General features: G+C 38.3%; 1 long non-coding RNA gene and 8 other non-coding genes across 10 annotated transcripts in view; 8 read left to right on the forward strand and 1 right to left on the reverse strand.

Annotated features, from left to right (window-relative positions):
• The window catches only part of LOC140687772 (uncharacterized), a 36,315-nt gene that overhangs the window by 3,868 nt on the left and 5,737 nt on the right, over window positions 1–26,710 (forward strand). The window contains exons 2-3 of one of the 2 annotated variants that reach the window (XR_012062295.1): window positions 16,451–16,551; window positions 17,525–18,186. This is a non-coding gene — a long non-coding RNA (uncharacterized lncRNA). Of the gene's footprint in view, window positions 1–16,450; window positions 16,552–17,524; window positions 18,187–26,710 lie in introns of those variants that run through there. The other variant, XR_012062296.1, reaches the window with a different exon arrangement.
• TRNAA-AGC (transfer RNA alanine (anticodon AGC)) lies at window positions 649–720 on the forward strand. Its single transcript has one exon. It is a non-coding gene; the product is annotated as a tRNA-Ala (tRNA).
• TRNAA-AGC (transfer RNA alanine (anticodon AGC)) lies at window positions 8,587–8,658 on the forward strand. The gene has a single exon. It is a non-coding gene; the product is annotated as a tRNA-Ala (tRNA).
• TRNAA-CGC (transfer RNA alanine (anticodon CGC)) lies at window positions 10,579–10,650 on the forward strand. Its single transcript has one exon. It is a non-coding gene; the product is annotated as a tRNA-Ala (tRNA).
• On the forward strand, window positions 12,834–12,905 carry TRNAA-AGC (transfer RNA alanine (anticodon AGC)). Its single transcript has one exon. It is a non-coding gene; the product is annotated as a tRNA-Ala (tRNA).
• Window positions 15,447–15,519, forward strand: TRNAF-GAA (transfer RNA phenylalanine (anticodon GAA)). The gene has a single exon. It is a non-coding gene; the product is annotated as a tRNA-Phe (tRNA).
• TRNAA-UGC (transfer RNA alanine (anticodon UGC)) lies at window positions 18,904–18,975 on the forward strand. Its single transcript has one exon. It is a non-coding gene; the product is annotated as a tRNA-Ala (tRNA).
• On the reverse strand, window positions 23,107–23,179 carry TRNAK-UUU (transfer RNA lysine (anticodon UUU)). The gene has a single exon. It is a non-coding gene; the product is annotated as a tRNA-Lys (tRNA).
• On the forward strand, window positions 26,135–26,207 carry TRNAR-CCG (transfer RNA arginine (anticodon CCG)). Its single transcript has one exon. It is a non-coding gene; the product is annotated as a tRNA-Arg (tRNA).

The following is a 26,710-nucleotide window of genomic DNA, read 5'->3' on the forward strand; positions in this document are numbered from 1 at the left end:
AATTAAATTGTTTTGCAGATCAAGTCTACCTCTTAAAATGCCTTCCTTCTGTGTACTTTCCAGTCCCTAGAGGATTCGGCCCGAAAGGGGGCGCTATAAAGGCTGCTCGGTCATCTACTCCTCTTTTCCGGGTGCGCGCGTGTCGGTGGTGCTCACGATTCGAGGCCCAGAGCCCTAGGGAGGCCGCCGCTGTGCGGGTTCTCGTCCTGGAGGCTGGACGCGTGAACCTGCCCTAGTGAGGACTGCGACCGACGCGGGCCGATCTGCAATTCCCCTCCAGTCTTCTATCCTACCGGGACCCAAACCCCCATGGCACCTTTTACGGCTTTCTTCTTTTTATCCTCCTGCATTATACTCTCGGTTTTTTGGCAACTTTTTAAGCAGTGGTCTTATCCCCGACCTCTTTTTGGGGGCGGCCAGGTGGGACTGTCTCCCTTCAACACCCACAGGTGGCGATCAAGCTGGCGTCAGAGAGGGAGACCCGTACTGGGAGACCTCAGGCTTAGACGGGGACTTTCAGTATAATATTTAGTTTTCCTTCTCCCAACCTAGCCGCGAGAGAGTATTGCGTACGGAAAGATATCTTTTGTTAATGAGGGAACTATAGTGACGGGTCATAGGAATATTTCTGAGCCTTCTAGGCCAGGAGGGGGTGTAGCTCAGTGGTAGAGCGCGTGCTTAGCATGCACGAGGCCCCGGGTTCAATCCCCGGCACCTCCACTTTTAAAAAAGTACCTTTTTCTTTCTGAATCATTCCTGGCTTCTTCATCATTTGCTGAAAGTGCACCGCCCGCCTCTTTCCTGGTTCTTTCGTTCTCTTTCAGTTCTTCTCTGCCTTTTTGGGTCTCCTCCCTCCCCTTTAGTACATACTGTGCACCTACATTAACCAGACCTTCTCAGGAGATAACATTCCTTCTTAACCTTGTAAGGGGTCGGGATGACCCACTACTCACTTTGTACCTACAGATCTGGAGTGTGTAAAACTGTCAATACATCATTTGATTTGTTTGTCAGTGATGTAGGTGTCTCAAAAACTTATATAACTGTACTTTGACCTCTAATGAATGAAACAGTCCTCAGAGATTTCTGAAATACTGTCTCCCAGGTTGTAATCCTGCTTATAACCCAGGTCCTTGTTGACTCAAATAATATTTTCCATTTCTTTCTTAGATTGACCATTGGTTAATTTTTTGTCGCCATATGTTAAGGAGTATGAAGTAATTGTGGTAAAGTGGGGGAAACTTAGCAAGGCTTGTTTTTTAAGGGTCTTCTTTCTTCTTGGCATTCTTTTGTTTTTGGAGATAAGGATGCATCCTTTCCTGCATTCGGAGGATACCTCTTATAGGTCACCTTTTTTTTTTTTAACTTTTTTTTTTATTGAGTTATAGTCATTTTACAATGTTGTGTCAAATTCCAGTGTAGAGCACAATTTTTAGTTATACATGATCATACATATATTCATTGTCACATTTTTTTTTTCGCTGTGAACTACCACAAGATCTTCTATATATTTCCCTCTGCTATACAGTATAATCTTGTTTATCTATTCTACATATGCCTGTCAGTATCTACAAATTTTGAACTCCCTGTCTATCCCTTCCCACCCCTCTCTCCCTTGGCAACCACAAGTTTGATTTCTATGTCTATGAGTCTGTTTCTGTTTTGTATTTATATATACATATATTTTAAGATTCCACATGTGAGCAATCTCATTTGGTATTTTTCGTTCTCTTTCTGGCTTCCTTCACTTAGAATGACATTCTCCAGGAACATCCATGTTGCTGCAAATGGCGTTATGTTGTTGTCTTTACAGCTGAATAGTATTCCATTGTATAAATATACCACATCTTCTTTATCCAGTCATCTGTTGGTGGACATTTAGGCTGTTTCCATGTATTGGCTATTGTAAATAATGCTGCTATGAACACTGGGGTGCAAGTGTCTTTTTGAAGTAGGATTCCTTCTGGATATATGCCCAGGAGCGGGATTACTGGGTCATATGGTAAGTCTATTCCTAGTCTTTTGAGGAATCTCCATACTGTTTTCCACAGTGGCTACACCAAACTGCATTCCCACCAGCAGTGTAGGAGGGTTCCCTTTTCTCCACAGCCTCTCCAGCATTTGTCATTTGTGGACTTTTGAATGATGGCCATTCTAACTGGTGTGAGGTGATACCACATCGTAGTTTTGATTTGCATTTCTCTGATAATTAGTGATATTGAGCATTTTTTCATGTGCCTGTTGATCATTTGTATTTCTTCTTTGGACAACTGCTTGTTTAGGTCTTCTGCCCATTTTTGGATTGGGTTGTTTGTTTTTTTTCTTCTTAAGTCATATGAGCTGCTTATATATTCTGGAGATCAAGCCTTTGTTGGTTTCATTTGCAAAATTTTTCTCCCATTCTGTAGGTTGACTTTTTGTTTTACTTACGGTTTCCTTTGCTGTGCAGAAGCTTGTAAGTTTCATTAGGTCCCATTTGTTTATTCTTGCTTTTATTTCTCTTGCTTGGGTAGACTGCCCTAGGAGAACATTTCTGAGATGTATGTCAGATAATGTTTGCCTGTATTTTCTTCTAGGAGGTTTATTGTCTCTTGTCTTATGTTTAAGTCTTTGATCCACTGTGAGTTTATTTTTGTGTATAGTATAAGGGAATGTTCTAGCTTTGTTACCTTACATGCTGCTGTCCAGTTTTCCCAACATCATTTGCTGGAGAGACTGTCTTTATTCCATTATATATTCTTGCCTCCTTTGTCAAAGATTAGTTGACCAAAATTTGTGGGTTCATTCCTAGGCTCTCTATTCTGTTCCATTGGTCCATATGTCTGTTTTTGTACCAATACCATACTGTTTTGATTCACAGGTCAACTTTTATAATTCGTTTCAGGGAAGAAAGGTAATGAAGGGAGATAAGAGTGACATTTCTGATTCTGCTGTTGTCTCAGATTCCTTCAGCTTAAAATGTTCAATATGCCAAATTATGTCATATTTGAGGGTAGCATGACCTGAACTCTGTTAGTAACAAAGTAGAATCTGTCAAAGGAAGAACCAATCTAAACTTTATAGACGTCTCTAACAATGATATATGTTAAGAGTATATGAAGATTTTGTGGCATAGGTCATATTATCTTAGTGTTACCTGAAAACTGGGTTCACCTCTTGGTGGGTATTGAGACAAAAGACACAACCAATTCAAAGAGGCTGAGAAGGAAGGATTTATTACTTGCAGCAAGTAAAGAGAACACTGGGAATATTCCTCAAAGCTGTGTCTCCCCGAACAGCAAAATTAGGGAAAATTTAAGTTAAGGGTGCATGTATGTTCATGAAAATTTAAGTTAAGGGTGCTGAAGAGAATTCAGCATAGAACTGGGGCAAAGACTGACAGAGTCCAGGCTCTAGTTGACTGAAATCACAAGGGTTCAGAAAAGGCCAACATCTCCATTCCTTAGGTTCCAGTTAGTTTGGTGGTTGAGCAGTAGAAAGTGTTTGGTTCCTGCACAACAGCTCAAGAAGGTGCTTCAGGCTAATCTTTGTCTTTGAGACAGAAATGGGAGTCTGTACCACTGATATATGGTCTCTGATATGGTTAAGTTATTTCCCTGGCCTGGTAATAGCTCTTTGTTCTTATATTCTTTTGTTCCCTTAAAACCATTAACTACAGAGACTTTCTTCTGCAAGCGCAAACATTGCAGTCAGGCTTAGATCACAAAATGACTTAGGCCTAAAATGGCTTCTCTTATGTCGACAAAGTAATACCTGGTTCTCTTTCTCTGCGGACCCCCTACCCTATCTGAGTACATTAGGACTGTTAAATTAATTAAACAAACAGGCCAATAGACTGAAGTGGCACTAATACCTACACAAGCAAACTAAAACTAAGCCTGTAAATGCTTCAAGCTTACAAAATAGAAACAGTTAGGACAACCAATCACAAACAGCCAACTAGGCTTTATGCTATAGTCACGCAAATAATTTTCTTTCTTTGCTTCTTCACCTTTTTTTATATGTCTTTCCCTTAGTTCTCATTAGAAGAGCTCGCCTAACAAATTCTGGTTTGGCACCGTCTGATTTGAGTTGATTTTTGCTCAGATACTCTTATGAAATTTTAAAGGTGCCTCAGTTTATCTTTTAATAGGACTAAAAGAATCTGGGGCAAAAGAAACTTCTGAAAACTTGAAAATGTTCATTTTAAAAAACATGAATTCTCACTTTCTCAGAGTTTTGAGAATAAGGACAATGAGATGTATGTTTTAATGGGAGAATCTTAAGAATTTCACCTCTAAAGTGGATTTCTCTGTCAATTAAGAGTGCTGAAGGTATTTCCCAAGTAGAGAAATAAAATCTGTAAACTTTAAAAAATATCATATCTTGGTACCAGAACTGTTGCCTCAGCCACACTCTAGGTGCTCAACAGCCACTTGTGACTTATAACTACTGTCTGGACAGCATGGTTATACAACATGTCTATTGCTGTAAAAAAGTTCTATTTGACAACATTAAGTTAAAGGATCAGTCTTCTGCAAGAGAAAGCTTCAATCCAACCAAAAATTATACAGTTTTACTTTTGAATATGTTATTGAAATGTATTTAATTTTAAAAAATTTGGACAACTGAGTGAAATCTATTTGTAAATATCCAAATGGTCCTTGAGGTAGAGCATTGAAGCCTTGCCATAACTTTAGTTTTCTTTGTGGCGGACATACGATAAATACAGGTAGAAAAGATTCAACTACTCAAAAATCCTCTTGGACAAAGTTTTCCTAACAATAACTTTGAAAAGTTTGGAGGAATTTGTCCTTGCCATGAGTACTTTCATGTAATATAAGTATCAAAGTTTTGGAGATTGACTTAGGCATCACCAGATGGTCATCTTGGAAACACCAAAGTCCTTTGCTAAGTATGAGAGTTTTGAGATGACAATATCTTTCTGTAATGGTAGATTGTTGCTTTTGAATATGTCCTTCTGGATTCTTAAAATCACACCTAGAAACTGTTTTTACAATACCAGTAATAGCTGTTTAGGGCCTTTACTTTAGTTTCAAAAGTTCTACCTTTAGAATAGAATTCAATAGTCGTAACTGAGCTATTTTTCAGATGTTGATTTTCCCATAATAAATCATTAAATTTTTTCCAATTTTTAATTGAGGCTCCCAAGACAGTTGAAAATCTCCTTGTTTCTATATTATAACATTCCAAAATCACAAATCACCTGAAGTCTTATGCTATTGCTGTCTGTAAATTTTTTTCTTTCATGTTTTAGTTGAAAATAGCTGTCTAGTACCAAGTATAGTACATGGAATCAGTGATTTTTCTCTTCTCAACCAAATAATTTTACCTTTAACCTTCAGTCCTGATTTTCAGTACAGGCCCAGAGACACAGAGGCTCAGACTAAGAGAAACAGACCCTTGAATTTCTGGATCCCATATTATCAAAGCCTCTGATCTGTTCCATACTATTATTTTGTTTCTCAGAACTTCACAGGGTCCCCTGAGGCTAACAGATTCAGCATAAAGTCGAATGAGAAGAGCTTATTTTCAAATACATAAGGATTCCGACACAAAAGAGGGACATTTTTCCTCCAATATCAAATATGTAAACATATTTTGGGAACATTTATGGAGAAGGAGTGAGCACTGGTTTTCAGTGGTCCTGAAGACTCTATCTAGTGTCCTCACCTGCAGGGGTGCCTCTTTAGCTGTTTTCAGAAGGCCACCAGACAGTCAGTCATGGCAGATTAATCCCATATTGGACTCTCTGTCACAAGAAAATGGACACATGGCAGATACCTAATTGTTACCTTGTGGTGTTGTCACTCTCACTGCAACATGGCAGCCTGAGGGTGCCTTTGGATCATCTCACCCACCATGGGTGAGGGAGCATTGAAAAGAGAGTGCTGAAATATGACTTGAGCCCAGACAATGGCAAATGCTGAAACCAGACCATCCTAAAACACTGGACCATCATAAAAATAAAGATCAATTTATTTTTACGGCAATTAGAAAGTCTTGATGGTCCTCTGAAAGTGCTCATCTAACTTTGTATATCAAGGTTTTCTTTTCCTTCTCTCATGGAGGAAAAATTGTGTGAGAGCACATACATTAAAACATTAAAAATTGTCTACTTTATTAGCGTCTGGATTACCTTGGGGCAGAGTGGGTTGCAAAAAGTGGTTCTTGATCTGATGCCAATCTGTGATTAAATTCTCATTCCTGTGCACAGGAAAGAAAAAGAAAAAGACAGTATAGTGAGATCTTCACAAAACTATACTTATACAACTCAAAGGAAAGAACCTTTATTCTTTGATGATGTATTTTCTACTTTTTTATATAAAAAGTCACGGGTTAAGGAGATGAAACTACCCTGAATGATGCTATAATGATAGATACATGTCATTGTACATTTGTCAACTCACAGACTGTTCACCAAGAGAGGACCCTAATGTAAACTATAGACTTTGGGTAATGATGATATATCAATTTCATTTAGGTTCATCAACAGTAACAAATACACCACTTTGGTGTGAGATGTTGACAGTGGGAGACACTGACTGTGTGGGTTGGGGCAGGAAATATATGGGAACTCATGGTACTTTTTACTCAGTTTTACTGTAAATTTAAAATTGCTCCATCATTTTGCAACACATACAAATATCAAACCATTATGTGTATGCCTGAAACTATTATGATGTTACATGTCAACTCTTACCTCAACTTAAAAAATTCTAAAAAAATTAAATTGCTCTAAAAAATAAAGTCTATTTAAAAAAAGTTCCAGTTTAGATGAAGTGATGGTGAGAGTGTATGGTAAGACATTTTTCCTAAAAGCCTTCATTTTAAAACATGTGTAATTAAATTGATGCATAATTATGCATACAAGATAGAAATAAATGAGGGAAACAACTAGATGGACTCTAGTGAGTCTGAACTGTCACTTCCTGACTCACACACAAGGCCAAAGATATACTACTTAAACAATGAAGACAAAATTTAAAAATTATTAAAATGTAGTTGATTTACCATGTTAGTTTCATGTATACAGCAAAGTGATTCAGTTATACATCTACATACATATTCATATTTTCTTCTCAGATTCTTTTCCATTACAACTCATTGCAAGAAACTGAATGTAGTTCCCTTTGCTATACAGTAGGTCTTTGTTGTTTATCTATTTTATATATAGTAATGTGTGTTTGTTTATCCCCAACCCCTAATTTATCCGTTTCTGCCCTTTCCCCTTTGGTGATCATAGTGTGTTTTCTATGTCTGTGAGTCTGATTTTGGTTTGTACATAGAATCTGTATCTTTTTTTGGATTCCACATATAAGTGGTATCATATGATATTTGTCTTTGTCTGACTTATGAAGACAAATGTGATCAGTCTGCAATAAGTGCACTTTAAATATTTAAGTGAAATAACATTTCCTTCTTATTTCATTTTTTCAACAATTCATTCCATTAATAATGCTGGCAGTTAATTACACAGAAATAAATACAGCATTGTAAATTAAAAAAATTTTTTTTAAATCCTTAAAAAAGTTGGCAATTATTGAGATGAAAATGAGAACACTTTTCTCAGGTTTTAGACAAGAGCATAACACTGCATATTTATAAAAAGTCTGCAGTATGAAGGGGTAGCCTAGACATAAGATACCGAATTATATCTCTAACACTCTTTACAAAAAAAAAAAAACAGACATGGGTTTGGACTTGAATGTCCCAGTTTTTTTTCTTTTCTTTTCTTCAAATCTCAGGGGTGCTATTTACCATTATGGTTAACACTTTGGAATCAAACAGCTGGATTTGAGCCTGACCTTTCTTACAGGTGTAGGTATAGGCTCCCTCACACCCTCAGAACATGAGTATATTCCATAGACCTGGCGTAGTGGGTTCAGCTGGTATTTAGGGCTGCTGATTCTAGCTTTCAATTATGGGAAGTGAAGATAGGACTTCGTTCTGTTACCTGTGGCTCTGTTGGTGTATGGGGCTGGAAGGGAGAGGCTCAGAGCCTCAAAAAAGGATGCGGTTAGTGAACCAGTGCACCTGTGTGGAGGGTTTTACAAAGAGTTAATGTCCATCACAGGTGTAACCCTCCTTAAATGGCTTCCCTGGCATTCTCCTCCGGAGGACTAGTCTACCCGAAACGGGGAGCGATCATTGTCCACGCATTTGACCTTCAGTCTTCTCTCTCCTTCTGGAACTAATATGGCCTCTATTTCTGTATTCCCCGCATTATACTCTGTGGCTTTCTGGCAGCCCTTTAAAGCAGCAAGGAAAGAGGAAAGGAGAGAGTGAAGACAGAAGAGAATGTTTCATCCCGGTCTCTTTTAACAGCAGCGGGGAAGTGACTCAAGACTGACAGGGTCAAGAAGGTCCCGGGACCACCAGTGGAGGCTTTCAGTCTAAAATACAATTTACTCTTCTTTCAGCAAAGCGTGGCATAGGACCTAGATTTAGGACCTAGATTTAAAGTTTTGGAAATCAGCGAGATTTAGGTAGATTAGACTTTAGCTTGATATTAATTCTTGCAAAACCTACCCAAAATGGCTGTGTTGTGTCTTGAACATATTCCCGAGGGTGTAAATGTGTCAAGGGGGTGTAGCTCAGTGGTAGAGCGCGTGCTTAGCATGCACGAGGCCCCGGGTTCAATCCCCGGCACCTCCACTTTTGAAAATCCTTTAAAATTTCCCCCAACATTTTTACTTTTTCTTGCTCGAAAAGAAAGTAAACCTATTTACAACAGTTTGCTATTATTATTAGTGCTGCCCGGCTTCTACTCCTCGGCTTTGGCAGCACCCAGGTGGCTGCATAAGCAAAGGGAGTAAACGTTACGAGGAGACAAAGTCTTGGTTTGCTCAGCAGCTGGAGATTCGGAACAAAAAGCACGTAAACGTTACGAGGAGACAAAGTCTTGGTTTGCTCAGCAGCTGGAGATTCGGAACAAAAAGCACGTCACCAAACTGACAAGCTCTTTTGCCTTCGGTTCCATTTTGCAGTATTATTAATAAAGCAGGAAAGAAGAGATAAAGATAGAAAGATTTAACAAAAGAAAAACATAGAGTCTCAAGCCAGTTTTTTTTTAGTTTGTTTTGTTTTCTGACCCGTGTTGGCCATGATCAGACTGCAGGTTGCGAGGAGAAAAGACGAGCGATCCAAAATGAGAACCTGAGAAATTTATTTTCATCAATGGATGTGGAGAAGTCACACTTCGGCCGCAATAGCTTCATTGGGAAATAGATTGGGCTGAAGATGTAAAAAATCACGGATTAATTTTCAGTTTTGTTCTGTCTTTACTCTTCTCCGAGAATAGAACTTAATTAGATAACTTAGATGATTTATAGAAATGATTTTACCTAAGATTATTGCGCCCTCTATCGGAAAGGATTTGTCCATACCCTTGGTCAAGTGTGGTCCTTGGACCAAAAAGAATTGGTACCTGAGAGCTTGTTAGAAATGCAGGATATCAGCTCCACCCTAGACCTACTGAATTAGAACCAGCATTTCAGCAGGATCCCCAAGTGTTTCCTTTGCACATTAAAGTTGGAGAAGCACTGGTTTGAGTGCTGTGATATGAATTAAGAGGATATATATTATAAATTTATGGATGTATTTTAATTTTTTCCAACTTCCTATTCTAATGTAGAAAAACAATTGCAAAAAAATGTATTTCTATTGCTGAACCATTTTTGTGTTCTAATAATTAACGCTGTTTCCCCTCTCATGGTAATAAGATTTTTATGAATATTTTTGGATCAATATGCATAATTGAATTCAATATGATGTTTTTCTTTTAAATAAAAAATTTGCAATTTTTCAATCAAGACTGTGCTTATTTCCAAAATGAACTAGGAATTTTGTATCTTTGTTTCTGCTCAGCAACATTTGAAGTAGGATAAAATCTTTCTCAAGTTAAAATGTCTTGGCTTTGGGATTTATCTCTTCAAAGAAAGATTCAGTGCGAGCACACAAGAGCCAGACTTTCTGTAGTAGGAGCAATAAATCATTTTCTGTTCTGTTGACATATTTTCTCTCTTGTTTTCAAAGTACCAGTTTTACAATGTCTTTTTGCCACTTGTATCCACTCTTGTCAGGAGAAATATATTCACAAATCTCCACACTTTTTTGTGGAATCTGCTGTTTAGTTCACGCCTTGAGCACTGCTCTCCTAGACTATTCTATGAACCTTCTTAGCTGCCTTCAGGATGTAATGAAAATAAATAGCCTGTTAGGAATGAGTGGTTGAATGAATTGCTGGTGGTTTTTGTTTTCATCTGGAGTTTTTCCATTAAAATCTTGCCCTTAACTTCCCTATGGAGCCAACAGCCAATAACAAGAAGTGTTTTATCCAAGAAAAATATCAATTTTCTGACACAAGTTTTCGATATATTTCGTTCCAACTTCAAGTTTTATTTGCTAAAAAATCAGTATCCCTCATAGCTCCCTGGGGTCCTCTATCTTAAAGTAGTCACAATTCCTGCTCCAACACCCAATGCTGCTAAAAACAAACAGAAATTGGGGAGAGGCCCAGAGAACAAAGTGAGATATTTCATGGAAGACCTCGACGCGAAATCATCGCTCGGGGCGGGGGGTGTAGCTCAGTGGTAGAGCGCGTGCTTCGCATGTACGAGGCCCCGGGTTCAATCCCCGGCACCTCCAGCCTTTTGCTGGCCTTTCTTACTCCTTAAAACGTGAGATTTGAGCCGTTTCCTTCTTGATACTTTTACTTATTGCCTGCTCACAAGAAAAGTAAATGACCGAAGACATTAGTTTTTATGCTGCACTATTGAGACTTCGTGAGCCTCAAAATCACTCAAGGTAGCTGGCAGAGCAGAAGTTTACGAAGTGTATTAGTGTCGAATGGAGGCTATAGCAAATTATCATTAACTTTGAGGCTTAAAACGACAGAAATTTATTCTTCTAACTTTCTGGAGGCCAGAAGTCCCTCATAATCTTTTCATTTTACACTTAAGTAAATAGCTCTTACGAATAGGGACATTTCCTTACCACAGCACAGTTATCAAATTCAGGAAATTTACCAGTGATTTAAATTATTTTCTAATATATAGTGTATATTAACTTTAACTAATTTTACCAATAAAATCCTTTATAGAAATTTCTCTCCCAAACTTGGATCCATTCCAGAATCATGTATGAATTTAGCTACTCCTTAGTCTCCCTTAATCTGGAATAGTTTCTCAATCTTGTCTTTCAGGAGGTTGACATATTTTTAAAGAGCACTTGCCAATTATTTTGTAGAATGTTCTTCAATTTATATTATGATTAGACTAGATTCAGGTTAGAAATATTTGGAATATCACAGAAATGATGTTTCCCTCTATCACACCAAGGAGCATGTGATGGCAGTTTCCCATTACTAGTGATGTTAGCTTTGATGACTTGGTTAAAGTTGTGTCTAACAGGTTTCTTCCCCTGTAAAATTATTGTTTTCCCTTTTCTAATTAATAGGTAATCTGTAAGGAAATACTCTGAGACAATATAAATGTTCTGATCCTCATCAAACTTTTATCTCTGTTTTTAGCATTAATTTATGAATTTCCCCAGAGTCCATCATTATTCCGATGGTGGCTAAATAATTTTGTAACTTTATTATTACATCTGCATTTATTAATTAGCATACCAGTGTAAGGAAATTTTTCCCATCTTCTATATTTATTCATTTAAGTATCCAGGGGTTATAACCATTTATTGTCATCATTCGTCACAAAGTGCCCCAGATTTGAACCATAAGAGGCCCTTCAAGTTGGCTTCTGGATTTTTTTGAATTGTGCGCATGATTTCAAGCACTTATATTCCAGCACAGAAAGGTATCTTAGTTTCCTCTTGTACTTCCCTTGGTCCAGTAGTGGAGTCTGTGGGTCCTACAAGTAACGCTGGTTCCTTTTAGTGGGAATGAAAATCAAGATATGGGGCTAGCATTGCTTATTGTTACTGAGGTATTGTTTTTCTAGGCCCTATTAGCAGACAGATCGGGGGGGATTATATATAAATATATATATATATAACATGTATATATACACACACACACACGGACACACACACACACGGACACACACACACATTTCCCATCCAGAGCCAACAGGCCTATTCCTTCCACAGTGAGAGCCCTGAATTCCAACATCAATATGCATTCACGTTCCTAATCACACAAAAGTAAGTTCACGTAGACAAAAATAAATCAAATTCATGCAAAATATCAGAATTGCTATACCCTTAACACTGCAAAAAATAACCCCACTACATAAAGGTTACAGTTTGTTTACTTTTTTTTCTTCTAGTCTTTATGATTGGGACGAAGTACTGTATAAAACATTTACTTGGATTTGTTCTTTCTTTTTCTCTTCAGTGTATTTATGCTATCTTTTTGAAATGGAGTTAGATTTATTTCTATTCATATTCAACTTTAGAGTATTTTTGCACACACTTGAGTTATTTTTATTTTTTGACTATGCCGAACATTAATGTATCCAAGAGTCAAAATAATACAGACAGTAATATTCAGAAAGATTGAAGGAGGATGTTGTGTTCCGGGACTCTCCAAGTGATGGAATGGAAGCACTTGCGAAGCAATCTAATCTGATGGGAAACCGACTTCGAGGTGGGTTGATCATGAGCTGACCACAAATCAGAAACAATGGCTTTCTTTCTACCATTAAGGTTTCTCCCAGAGTAGCAGTGCTTGAAAGAGGACGTAATGCAGGGAGTTTAGAAATAGCAGAATTGAATTTAAGATGACTTTGTCTTGATAAGTCAGTGGTCAAAGACTGAATGGCAGCCACTAGAGGGTCACAGAAAGTCTTTTGAGGGGCTTGTAGAACCAAGGGGGTATAGCTCAGTGGTAGAGCGCATGCTTAGCATGCATGAGGTCCTGGGTTCGATCCCCAGTACCTCCACTTCATGTTTTATTTTTATTCACCTGCATTCCCTAAGATCTCTTGCTTCCTGAAACGTCTTTGTCAAATTGATTTGTCTTGGCTGGAGCAAGTTCTTTCTTAACCTCTCTGGGATGCAGGGAGGTAATTGTGCTCATTCATTAAAGTTTTGCCTTGTTAGTTCTATTACCGGCCCAATTTCTCTAAGCACTTTCAGCAGTCACTAGCACGTGGGCCACTGTCAAAGGTTATTTAAAAAAAAAAAAAGCAAGTAGCAGTTTTCCCAAACACCCAATTTCCAGTTGTATGGAATCTGAAAGCAACAGCAAATGTGGGTGTGCGACCTAATGGACAAGCTATCTGATTCCGAATCAAAAAATCCTATATCCTGGCACAGTTGAACTGCTATAAAAGTTTCCAATACTCACAGATGGGTAAACAAACAATTCTTAGACGGGCATCAATCTGCAGACCACAATCGGAAAAGCACTAATGAAGAGATGGGATGTACTGGATTCGAGGAGGTATCCAAGGAGATCCTTTTTTCTTCTCTTCTTTTCTTGTTACCTAAATTGAGGCTTAATGAATATAAACTAAAATGCATAAAATTTAATTATTCAGCCTGATTATTCTTGTTGACAAGACATTCAGCTTGTTGGGTTAGTATGCATACGTCCAAGTAACCAACAGCTCTAGCAAAGATACATGAGTTTTCAGTTTCCAGCAGCTTCCTTGTGACTCATCCCAGTCAATACCACTCTCCGACTTCTATCACCATAGACTGATTTTTCTTGTGCTTTGAAATTACTGTAAATAGATTCAGACAATAGGTACTCATTTGAGTATGGATTCTTTCACTCAGTTTTTAAAAATTGGATACATCTATATTGTTGCTAGTTGCAGTAGTTCTTTTTCATCACTCTGCAGTATTCTATTGTATGCATATTATACATCACAACTTATTAATTCATTTTACCCTTGATGAACATTTGGGATGCTCCTAGTTTGGGACTGAAATGTCTAATGCTATCACTAGCATTTCTGTATATGTCCTTCAAGGGAAATACTCATGCATTTCTCTTGGGTATAAATGCAGCTGTGGAGTTTCTGGGTCATAATGTATATGTATATGTATATGTAGTTTTAGTCAATATTTCCAAATAATTTCCCAAGTATGTGGGTATACCAATTTACAGTGTCATCTGCAGTGTGTGAATATTCCAGTTGCTCCACATGCTCGGTAGCACTTGATGTTGTCAGTTCTCTAAAGGTAAGTGATTCTGGTGAAGAGAAGTATTATTTTATTCTGTTTTTAATTTTGCATTTCCCTGATAGCAATGATATTGGGCACCTTTCAAATTGCTTATTGGTTATTTTGGGTAAGGTAACCAATTTTTGTGAAATGCATGTTAATCTGTTCTTTTTCAGAGAGGTGTTAGTCTTTTTCTTTGTGTTTTGTAGAAGTCCTTCACAGATAAGGGTCTTTGTAAAATATAAGCATTGAAATATCTTCTCTCAGACTGTAGCTCATCTTTCTTCTTAAGGAGGAGAGAGCTTGAAAAATTTGGAGGAATAAGAGAAAACAGAGGAGAGGTTAAAGTCAGAAAAGAAAGTTGCATCCGGAAATCTTTCCTGGTTGATGCAGAAGAAATGCCTCCAGGCAATTTGCTGGGGCAGGAAACTTGGAAAGCTGATAGGATGAATGTCTTAGGAGCAGAAATGGTTTCATTTGGTTTGCAATCCTTACATTTCTCCTGGTGTGGTAGCTTACGAGGATTAAGAGGGTATAATTTAGATGTTTAAGAATTAATGAGATTTGAGACAATGGATTTTCTATCTGGCCAACAATTTTATCTTTGAAGACCCTTCAGAAATACGTTGAGTCGTTCAAAGTGGATCTTAATGACTTTTCTGTTATGAGAGGTGTAGTTCAGTGGTGATGTGCCCTTTCCTTACAAGAGGGTTTGCAACCATATACATGCATCTACTTTTCTCTTTTTAAAAACACGTTTTGCTTGTTGACACGGAAATAAACACATTATCCAATGGGTTCCCCTAAATGCTTCCGGTTTCTACTCTGGGTCTCCGCACTCCCCCACGGTGGCCGTCAGCACAAGGAAGAAAACGAAAAGGATGTGAATAGAAGGAAAGAACTGGCTCTTTCAGGATTTCTTCAAGATGAAAAAGAAGACAGTCTCAGCAAGAACGTACCCGACAATCCTTTTAGCCCTGTCACTGAAGAGCAAGACAGAAAAAGAACTGAAAGAAGAGGCTCTATAATTTAAAGTTGAATTCTCTTCGTTTTCTGAGCAGTCTTTGAGTAGCAGAGTAGCCTCTGCTTCCTGTTTTTACCTATTTCTCTTCTTTCTTTCCCTTCTCCTCTACCAGCCCATCCACTGTATCCCAAAACCGGGTCCTGTTTTTAGACATGGATTTCAGGGGAGCCCACAAACTTTTGGGCGAATGAATGGGTAATGCTAAACAGAGTAAGATTAGACGGGCCCCCCAAAATGAAAACTTTAGTATTTTGAGAGAATGACTAAATGAGGTTTTCTTTAGTCAGCCGAAATAGCTCAGTTGGGAGAGCGTTAGACTGAAGATCTAAAGGTCCCTGGTTCAATCCCGGGTTTCGGCACTGACGTTTTAGTTTGGTGTAATTACTACCCTGTTACACAACGGTTTCGTCCCAATCCCCCAAGTCTATGTATATACACGGTTTTTACTGGGTTTTGCAAATCCAATCAAGAAAAGTGTATGTGTATAATGTATGTGTATCTATCTATCCATCTATCCATCTATCTATCTCCCTCTCCTTTGGTTGCAGATTCCACTGAAGTCTTCCATGAAATGTTAACTAACATAGTGACATTTTACTTAAAGTTTTAAAACCTAGGAAAGTATTTTTCCAGGGGCTAAGAAATTCCAATAGTCTACATGCCATTGCATTTTCAATTCATTTCTGCTTTGGGGTGTGTGTGTGTGTTTGCGTGTGTGTGTGTGTGTGTGTGTGTGATCTTTTTAATCACAAGGATTGTTGGTGGGGGAAGCTGTAGGAAAAAACTACTACGGTGTGTAAGTATGTATATGTTGGTATGGTATATGCAAGGAAAACTTTCCAATCAGAAAATACTAGTTTGTATCTTGAATTCACCCCATTTTAAAACTGCTGGAATAAGGAGTATTGTTGAATATCATGGAACTTTTAAACAACTACAAGAACATCCCAAGTTTTCTTGTTGACAAGACATTCCTTCAAGCTTGCACTTCTGTCTAGAATTTGCACATCTTAAGTTATTTCTGTTTTGTTATCCAGGAAAGAATGAAAATAAGCACTCCTTTAAGAACTGTCCTGTTAAACATTCACAAGGGGACCTAGAATACTGAAAAATGAAAACAAATGGACAATAAAGCCATGAAGATTCAAATACAAATACCCCATTTTTTTCCTTTAACTTCTACTTCTTTCTTGAAACTCTTTGTTAGGGATAATAGGTTGCTCTCATGTTACTTTGAATTGTTTTCTTCTTTTCAAATTACTGTTTCAGTTTCACAATATCTGTTTCCAGCTGACAACTCCTGAACACTGTGTTGGAAGAAAATAATCTACAATACTTCAACATCAGAACTGCAAATGGAAAACTGGTAAAAAATGAGAAGCAACGTCAAGGTAGGGACATTCATTGTACATGAACTTGGCACTAGAATCTTTATCCACTAGCCACCTATCCCTCCTCAACTCAGAAGCTTGAACTTTATTTCATCAAGAAATATTTGTTTGGACAAACAGCATCATTGAGTATTTTATAGCCTAATACAGTAATGATTCCTTTACATTTTATTGACGTGGGAGGTCTAGGGTAATTCCCAAAACATAATTAGTCTCCCATTCAATATCTGAAAAATGAGGCTAATGATGTTTATGTGAAAAGGGATACTGTGAAGATCAAAGGAGATTATGCAAGTGAATGCTATCAAGTCCATGCATGGTAGGAAACCAGCAGACCGGGTGCCATATTCCTTGGCTCTGTGGTTCTCCCAGAAGAGCCCCTAAACATGTAATGTCTTCTGTAACTAGGGCTATCTAATAGCAATATAACAAGGCCATAAATAAGTCTCTTTTGTAACTTTATATTTTCTAGTAGTCACATTAAAAAATAAAAAAAAATTAATTTAAGAAATACATGTAAATAACTTGCTATATCCCAAACATCATTTAAATAAGTAGTCAACCTAAAAATTATTAATGATATAGTTTATGTTTCAAATGCCATATTAAGCCTTTGAGACCGGGTATATGTTTTACACTTATAGCATATCTCAATTGTAAGTGTTCAATACTCCAGATGGCTAATGGCTACTATTTTGAACAGTGTAGGGTTGAACACCTACATTATGTATTTTCAAATTTTTTGAATTAAGTATATATGGCCTGAGTGTGTTCTGTCTCTAAATTTAGATGTTTAATTCTTCAGAAGAATTCTGTATTAAATTAATCAATAATCTGAAGATGGCTATAGATTTCTTAAAATTGAAGTATAGCTGATTTACAATATCATATTAGTTTCATGTGTACCATACAGTTATTCAATATTTTTATAGCTCTAGGGATTTAATTTTTTAAATTCCCACTTTGTTCACAGGGTAAAAAGGAAAAAAAGTATACTTTATTTTTATGAATGCCTGGGAATCCAATACTGGAAAGCATCATAAACCTAATATTTCACAGCATCAAACAGTCAAGATAACCCTCTTCAGCATTTTCATGAGCTTAAAGTTCCATGAGCCAACCAAAAGGGCAAGTCTGCCAGACAAGTCATATTCTTCCAATTTCAAAAGGGACTCAATGTTATTTTATGAAAAATGGGAAAATCTCATAGACGGACAAGCCAGAAGGACAAAGGGTTAACCACTAGAAATCTGGGTCCAGGAAATGGGTTTTCTTAAGGCTTTTTTGTGTGTGTAATTCAAAGGACACAGTCTTAATTAACCACAATAAATTCCAAGGTTCTAGAAACGTCCAGGAACAAATTTATTTTCCTTCAAATATCATTAGTTAGCACACTTTTCTGTCTCTATCCATCCTTCACACTCTTGTGTCTACTGATTACTCCCAGATCCAAGGCTGGAGACCTGGGTGATTGCCTGAGTTTGCCACGTAACAATCTCACAGGTTAGCACCACGTAAATCTTGAATTTAACATGAACAAACCTAACTCATCTCCATCGTCCAATCTGCTTCTCGTTTCCAAAATAATTTTAAAAACCTTCTTTTCTGCACTGTCTTCTGTTTGGTAATGCCACATTCCCCTCTTCTCCCTACAAATAAATGAATGAAGGAATGAAAGGACAAATAAATAAATATTTTTTTCTTTATCCCTAAAATCTTATGGCTATTTGTCTTCGGTCTCACTGTCATACTTTAACACTTCTCTCCATTGAAACTGTTGTTTCACCCATGCTTTAAGAAGCAGAGATTTTGGGTTATTGACAGGGTCTGCTAAATTACCTGGGTGCCTAGATTGGAAGAGAAAAGCCCCTTACAATACAATACTGAATGCATCACTCTAGGGTTTTGTGTGTGTGTGTTTTAGTGGTTAAGGCTTTCTTCCATCAAATCCAGTCCTTAATATTCCGATGGAGCAAACAACAAATATCATGAAGCATTTTAGACAGGAAAAAAGCTGAATTTCACTGCCCTTATGTCTGAGGTTAAGACGTACCTGAGGAAACCAAAAGAGCCAAAACCTGGGACTTAATCTGATTTCTTGCCAAGCATAATAGGAGACCCTAACTGTTTTTGAAGCCACGGTGGAAACTTCTTGTGGTTATCTGACACATGTTTCCAATCTTTTGCCTTTCATTTCAGTTCTGTACTCTAAAGCATCAGTATCCTTGGGTCCTGAGTGTCTCCTGCCTGAAGTCCATTAGCATTAAACGCTACTGCCAAGATGCCTAGGGATCCAGAGCCTCACGAAATAAAGTTTATTCTTAGAGAACATCAGTAGGTGGCCTGTCAGAAGGGGGTGTAGCTCAGTGGTAGAGCGCATGCTTTGCATGTATGAGGCCCCGGGTTCGATCCCCGGCACCTCCACGTACTAGCTTCTTTTTTCTTTTCTTTCTTCTTCTGATACAATACTGTTCACATCTGTTCCTCGAGGATTACAGATTTACCTCTACCAACCTTTCCCCCGTTACAATCCTTTACATACGGAAAGTGAAAACATAACCTAAAGGATTCGGGTGATTTCTCTCATCTCTTGCTGTGAGCCTCGGCCTCACCAAGACGACTGCAGCAGAGAAGGACGACATTGGACTACCTAGAGACAGGACCCAGGTCTTTCTGATAACCACTTCAAGTTACAAATATTCAGTTACTGCCTCATTTTTCTTAGTTTTTATGTCTTGCATTCTAAGTTCAACACACTAAAAAACAAACAAACAACAAAACAAAACAAAACTCACTCCTACCTATACCTCAGGTTCTGAAGCCTAAAGATGCAGGCGGAACCTGTTTCTACCGTGAACGCTTCTCCTACCGCTAGCTCGTGGGGATCGGAACACTGCACTTCCCTGCCACGCGGTCCATAATCACCAATACGACCGGAACGCACCGAAAACAGAAACCCAACCGCCCGCATTCTCTCAGGTTCTCCGACGATGGAAAGAGCAGCGAGCTGCTCTGAGAGCCGCAACAGTGCAGGGCAAAACGAAGGGGATCTTCCTGCGGGAAAGCGCTTTCAACTCACTTCTTTTACCGGAAGCGCAGTGGAGACGGGCAGCAGGAATGCTCACTGCCTCCGCGCCCATCCAAATTTTATGCCAACCTAAGCCAACCTCGTCCACCTTTTTCCTCCTCCACCTTCTGGAGCCACTCACTGCAGCCCCGGACTCCTCCATGTCTCAGCCTCCCTTTCGTTATCATTCCCTGTGTTCTTTTCTCCTTCCTTCCCTTTGACCTCCTGGTGTTCGCTTTCCCAAGCAGTTCAGCTCACTCACCTTGGACTCTCTCGCTGATTTTCAGAATCAACGTGGGGAACTTTTAAACAAGGGCGATTTCTGGCTTAGTTCGTCAGAGGTAACTTAGTATTTCCTCTAAAGCTAGGAGCTGAGTTGACTGTCGCTCCAAATTTTGGGTGAGGAGGGAAGCGTCTGCCCTTTGCACTGGGACAATGGAATCTGAAGAACTCACTTGGCAAACAGCGAGTTCATTCTGAACATCGGGCCCAGCCGCTGAAACTCTCCCTGGTGTTCTTTCATTCAGAAAAGGATTCCGTGTATACTAAGAGGGGCAAAAATTGATGCGGCATCCTGCTGTCCGTTCCCGTCCCCATCTTCATTTCAGTGCATCTCAGAACCAGTGCTACACACAGGGAGACAAACCCACGCCAGGTTTCCCCACCACCAAGCTGGCCCAGGCATTGGTAAGGGTATTCTTTTATCATTTTCTTCCTTCTTTGCCTTGGGTTTCTTTTGCTTTTTATCCCCTTGGCTCTCTCAGTGAAAACTTAGATAACTAATTTGAAACTTTTTACTTTTCTTGTATGCATTGAGTGCTATACACTTCCCTCTCAGAGTTGTTTAACATGTGTCAGAAAATTTTAGTGCTGTTTTAGTGTATCAGAAATTTTGATACATTGTGTTTTTATTTGTCTGTTTATTTTTTCTATATAAACATTTTTTATTGAGTTATAGTCATTTTACAATGTTGTGTCAAATTCCAGTGTAGAGCACAATTTTTCAGTTATACATGAACATACATACATTCATTGTCACATTCTCTTTTGCTGTGAGCCACTGTTATGGAAACAACAGGCCAGTCAAGAAACTAGCACCTCTCGGAGGGTTGGAGTACTCAGACGTATTACGCCGGCGGGCTCAGAGGGGCTTCTGCTCCGAAGCTCTGAGCACCTCCAAGACGTGAGCATGAGGCTTTATAGGGTAAAGTATAAGCTTGGGGTATTCGGCCAATAGGCATGGAACAGCTTTAGCAGTATTATCATCACAAAAGTGGAGGTGGGGAGGCAGCAAACCAACATTCCAAAGCCAGATATGTATCTTTGAAAATCCAGCTGGCTAGCAAAAAAACATAAACAGCAAACCAACACTAATTAACTTAGATTTACAAGTTAGTCCAGCAGAACTCAGATCAGTATTCCAATACTTAGACTTGTGAGTTATCTTGTTAGCCCAGCCCAGCCTCTCCTTCACATTCCTAGACCTGTGAGTTATCTTGTTAGACCAGCCTGGCTTTTCCTTCACATCACCACAAGATCCTGTATATATTTCCCTGTGCTACACAGCACAATCTTGTTTATCTATTCTACATTTTGAAAGCCAAGTCCCTTCCCACCCTTGTCTGTTTATTTTTTAATCACCTTTGAGACTTCTCCTTTATTTCATGGGTTATTTAGAACTGTGTTGTTTCATTTCCAAGTGTTTATATACCTTGCTCTTATCTTTCTGTAGCTAATTTTTGGTTCAATTCCACTGTGGTCAGAGAACACTCTGTATCATACAACTCTATTAAGTCTGTTGAGGTTTCTTTTATGCCCTAGGATATATTCTATCTTGGTATATGTTCTGATGGATTTGAAAAGAATGTGTACTCTGCTCATATTGGATGATATGTTTATTGGATTCTGGTGGCTGGTGGTATTTTTGTTATCCTTGAACACTTTCTGTTTAGTTGTTCCATCAATTAGTCTGAGACATTATAATTGAAGTCTCCAAATATAATTGCAGATTTGCCTATTTTCCCTTTCAGTTCTATCTTTTTTTTTTCTTCACATATTTTGCAGCTCTGCTGTTTGGTGCATACATATTTTGGATTGCTATGCCTTCTTAGTGGATGGGCACTTTTATCACTATATGATGTCCTTCTCTGTCTCTATTAATTTTCTTTGTTCTGAAATTTACTTTATCTGATATTAATATAGCTACCCCTGCTTTCTTTTGATTCATGTTTGCATGACTTAACTTTTTCTCATCCTTTTAATTTCAAACTATATATTTATAGGTTGTATCTGAAGTGAATTTTTTGTAGATACCATATAGTTTGGTCATTTTTTCTAATCCACCCTGTGGATTTAATTGATGCATTTAGACTATTTACATTTAGTGTAAAAATATATTTAATATAATTATTTGTATGTAGGGCTTAAGTCTGGCTTTTTTTGTTTTCTGTTTGTTCTCTATTTTCATTTTTCTGTTCTCTTTTTCTTGCTTTTTAATTGACTACATGCACATTTTTAGAATTCCATATTCATTTATCTATAACACTTTTTAAATTGTATCTCTTTGTATAGTTTTTTTTTTTAGTGGTTACTCTAAGAATTACATTATGTATATTTAACTTATCAGAGTATTGTTCAAGTGAAGTGTAGCAACCTTTCCTCCCTTTTTGTCACTTTACTGTTCCTCATTTGCAATGTAATTGTCTTAACTATTTCTTTTACATACATTTAGCACCACATCAGACAGTGTTATACCTTTGCTTCAACTTTCAAACATAATTTAGAAAGCTCAAGACAAGGAAAGTTTATTGTTCTTAGCATCTTTTTTTTTTTTTTTCCTTTACCTTGTTGTTTCTTCCTTCCTGATATCCAGGATTTCTTCTTTTGTCGCTTCCTTTCTGTTTGGAGAACTTACTATAGCCATTCTTTTAAAATAGTTATGTGGGCAGCAAATTATCTTAGTTTTCCTTCATCTGAAAACATCTTGATTTCCTCCTCATTACTGAAGGATATTTTCTCTGGGTATAGTATTCTGGATTGACAATTATTTTCTTTCAGCACTTGAAAAATGTTGTGCCACTCTTCCTGACCTCTATGGTTTCTGACGAGATAGCCACTGTCATTTGAATTGTTTTTCTATATGGGTAAAATGTCATGAATCTCTGGTTTCAATTTTTTTTCTTTGCTTTTAGAGTTCAGAAATTTTTTGTTTTTTGTTTTTTTTTTCCCAGTCAACTGATGAAAGAAATCCTCCTAAACATCACATAAAATCCAAATCCTCAGGTCAGCAACCTTTATAGAGTTCCAGACATGGATATTCCATTGTTTGGAAAACAATTTCTCAACACTGTCCCTTAGGGTTGATAAATTTATCACTTAATCACTTCCCACTTGTAAATCAAAGAGCAAACAAAGTTTCAATCAGTGTAAAGCAACCCCTTAATATATTTACTCACTTAATGAATGTTCTGTAGGGTAAAAGGGCACTGCGCCTGAACAGGGACTTGAACCCTGGACCCTCAGATTAAAAGTCTGATGCTCTACCAACTGAGCTACCCAGGCTCATATCTTTAATGTTTTCCCTGAGTATCTAATCAATCTTCAACATTTGGTCAATTCATTTTATGCTTCATGTTTTAGTTCCCATCAGATTTCTTCTAATTCCTAATTGCTAAGAAAATTCTATTTTTAAAAAATGTTATAATTGTTAGGAGCATTTTCCTTCCATTTCTCTTCTTTGTCTCCCTCCTCCAGGTTTCCAGAACCTGAGATGCCACATCCCCGAGACAAAACATCACTGGATTTCAGACTACATTGCTAGACACAGAGGGTTTCATTTCTTGCCAAGTACCTCACCTAAATTTTTCCAGGCAACACACACTATTTCTATTTGTATCCTACTGCATTTTTCTTACAGCTTTTGTAGGCAGAGGGAAAGATGGTTGAAAGAGGAAGAATTTGAAGATGCAAGAAAGTGTTCCATAACGGGCCCTTTCTGTTGGTGGATGAAAATTCCCCCCAAGAATTCCTTTGGAAAGTGGGTTTTGGTGCTGGCGGGTGGGAGAATGAGAACCATGTGGGACAGTATCTTTTGGTCTAGTATTCAGTGATGCTTCTCCTGGTATAGTCAGTTTAAATGTTTTAGAAATAACAGTGAGAAACACAGCTTGCCTTGTGCCAACTATTCATCCTCCAAATACCCACAAATAAGGGCGATAATTAATCACAGATGTCGTCTTAATAGTTAAGTAGCCAAAGGGGTATTCCTGAGTGGAACAGAATATTTAGCAAGCAGAGGGGCCTGGGTTTACTTTTCTGCATCTCCATGCTTTCCTTCAAGCTTTCTTCCATGCTTTCCTCTGCGTTTGAGCCATTTCTCCTTCCTTTAATTTTGTTCCTCCTTCCTTTAATTTTCTCCCTTTTTGTCATTCAATCTTTCTTCCTTCCCTCTTTTGTCCTTTCTAACTCCTTCTCCTTCCCTCCCATTCCTCCTCTTCTCCTTCCAAATTCACCTTCTCTTCTTTCTTTCCTTCATGTTTTTACTCACTGTTTACTGCTTACATCCAAAGGCAAAGCATCTTCAGTACTCAACCATTTAGATTCCATAGGCCTTGGTAACAGTGTGGTTATGCCAGGACAAGGAATATTAGATTGAACAAACCGACAAAGATATATTTTATGCAGGACCTCTCCAACTCCAATAAATATGCCAACTCCATATTAACCAGCACATGCTCCTTTGGTTCCAATCACAGCACTATTAAGGAATAAGAAAGAAAAATGATCCTATCCCCCCCCCCAAAAAACCAGAAAAGATGACCACAGATAATTTCCTGTCTCTGTCTCCTGAGCTGTACCTGTATCAAGGAGCAAGCAGGCAGCAGGTTGAATAGAAAACATGCACCCACTGATTTTTCTTTATTCCTTCTCTCCTTTGTAGCCCTCTCCACATGCACACAACTAGTTGGGTCAATAGCCAGACCACGAGAGCTGCAAATCTCAGTTCTTTCTGCATAAGTGAATGAATGTTCATTGCACAGTGAAGTCACATCTCAGAGAAAATGCTGTGCTTTCCAAAGTCCAAAGCTGAGAAAATTATTAGAATCTTAGATTATGTTTTTTGTTTGTTTTTTGTAGTGTGGCTGAAATAATGAAATTGAGAGAGTTGTCATCTGAAGATCTAAAGCCTTCCCCAATTTGGTCCAGGGTTTGGGAGATCCTCTGATTTAGTAAAAACAAACAAAAAGTCCCAAACTCCTTTCTTCAAAGCTCAATTAACAGAAGGCTTCTAAATATGGAATGCTTCTCCACCCATTTCCTCAAGTGAAATATCTACACAGACTGATATAGTGAGAATAGAAATTCTATGCTTTCAAATCTTCCTTAGATTCCCTAGGTAATACTTTTGTTCAAAATATTTTAAAATTTCAAGGAAATCCTGCCTGGAGCACAGCAGATAAACATCCCAGAGAAGGCGCTAAAGAAAGGAGCACTGAATGGCTTTGGAGGGAAATGATAATATCTGTATAAATAGAAGTTTATATGCTTTCAAAAGCTCCTTCTTAGCTCTTTAGTATCATTCTTCAAGCCCCCGTGGCAATCTTACCAGTAGTGCCATAGCATACTCTGAAAATTAGAATTTGGTGGTTTTGCTCAGTCGGCCAACTGTACTCCGCTTCTTTTGTCTGCTAGTGAATTTTTTCCTCCCCTAGACTGAACAAAAAATATCAGATTTCAAAAATTTACTGGCCTTTTGAGGTTTTGGTCTGTATTCTTTGGACACAAAATCCACAAGTGAGGAGGTGTGGAACTGCAACTGAGAAAATCTCAAAATATGGAAATAATCTTGAGAGCTTGAGAGCCCTTGGAACTTTTGTGCTGTAAATCCTGCCCACTGTGGTGTGGATTTTGATTCCTCAGCTTCTTCTGGGGCCAGTAGCCCTGTGTCCCCCAAACGGGAAAACAAGGAGGGACCATTATCCAATCTGACTTTTAGATTCTCATAGAAACCATTGTGAGAAAGAAAGGGACTTAGTGACAACACTTTCTTGGGAAACAGCAGAGGCATTTTCTTGGTCTAACCAGACTCATTTAGTCTAGGCCATCGCACTTAGCCTACCTGCTCGTCGTTGAGCTTAGATTTTTCTCCCTGGAGGAAGGGCCATAGTATCTTTGAGACAGAACAGATCAGAACCTTCCAAACTCTGAAGCTCCCTCTCCTTATGCTGTCATCAGCCCTTCATTGCAGACTTTAGTTCTTGGCTCATGTTTCTCCTCCGGCACTTGCATCATCATTATCAGTGACTTTGACAAGAGTGTCTTCAAAGGATTGCATCACTTGTGATCACCTCACACGGTATTAATTTTAAGTAACTGTTGTCAGGGGTTTAATAGAGGTTTACTGCCTTTTTAGCAGGAATGTTGTTAATGGAATCTCTCTTCAGTTGAAATTAGAAATTTGAAAATAGAAACCTACTATGCTTCAGCCTTCATGATTAAATAGACCTCTTTGTGTTTGGCCGCGTGGCCTAATGGATAAGGCGTCTGATTCCGGATCAGAAGATTGAGGGTTCGAGTCCCTTCGTGGTCGTTTCTTTATTGCTGAACAAGAAACTAAATCTTTCCCCTTGACTTCTCATGTCTGACTGGAGAAAGAAACCTGAAATGAGTCAAGAGTCTTAAAAAAGCAAAATTAGCATGCCCCCTAATTTCCAATACCTAGCGTTGTGTCATTCGCATCTAATAACTAAATAATACCTAGTAGTGAGGTGGTAATGCATGTATAATTACTGGTACCATAGTGACCCTGGATTTTCTAGCTCACAGTCCTTCTCTAGAACAGGTAGAGGGTGGCCAAGAAAAGGATAAGAAGGGGTAGAAAAGCCCACTGCAAAGATTTCTCTGGAGAAGGCTGGGTTTTGAAGAGCTTCTATCTGAGTTAGGAATATGTATTTGGAGGGCTGGGAAGATACGAAGCCCTGAACAGGCATTTGCAAAATAGACCTTCATAGCGAGAATCTGATGCTTGTCAACTGAACTGTCCCAGCTCAGAAATCCAACTTTTCCTGAGAATTTACTTAAAGCTAATAAGTA

This window comes from Vicugna pacos, chromosome 20, assembly GCF_048564905.1.
Source record: "Vicugna pacos chromosome 20, VicPac4, whole genome shotgun sequence".
Taxonomy (NCBI): Eukaryota; Metazoa; Chordata; class Mammalia; order Artiodactyla; family Camelidae; genus Vicugna; species Vicugna pacos.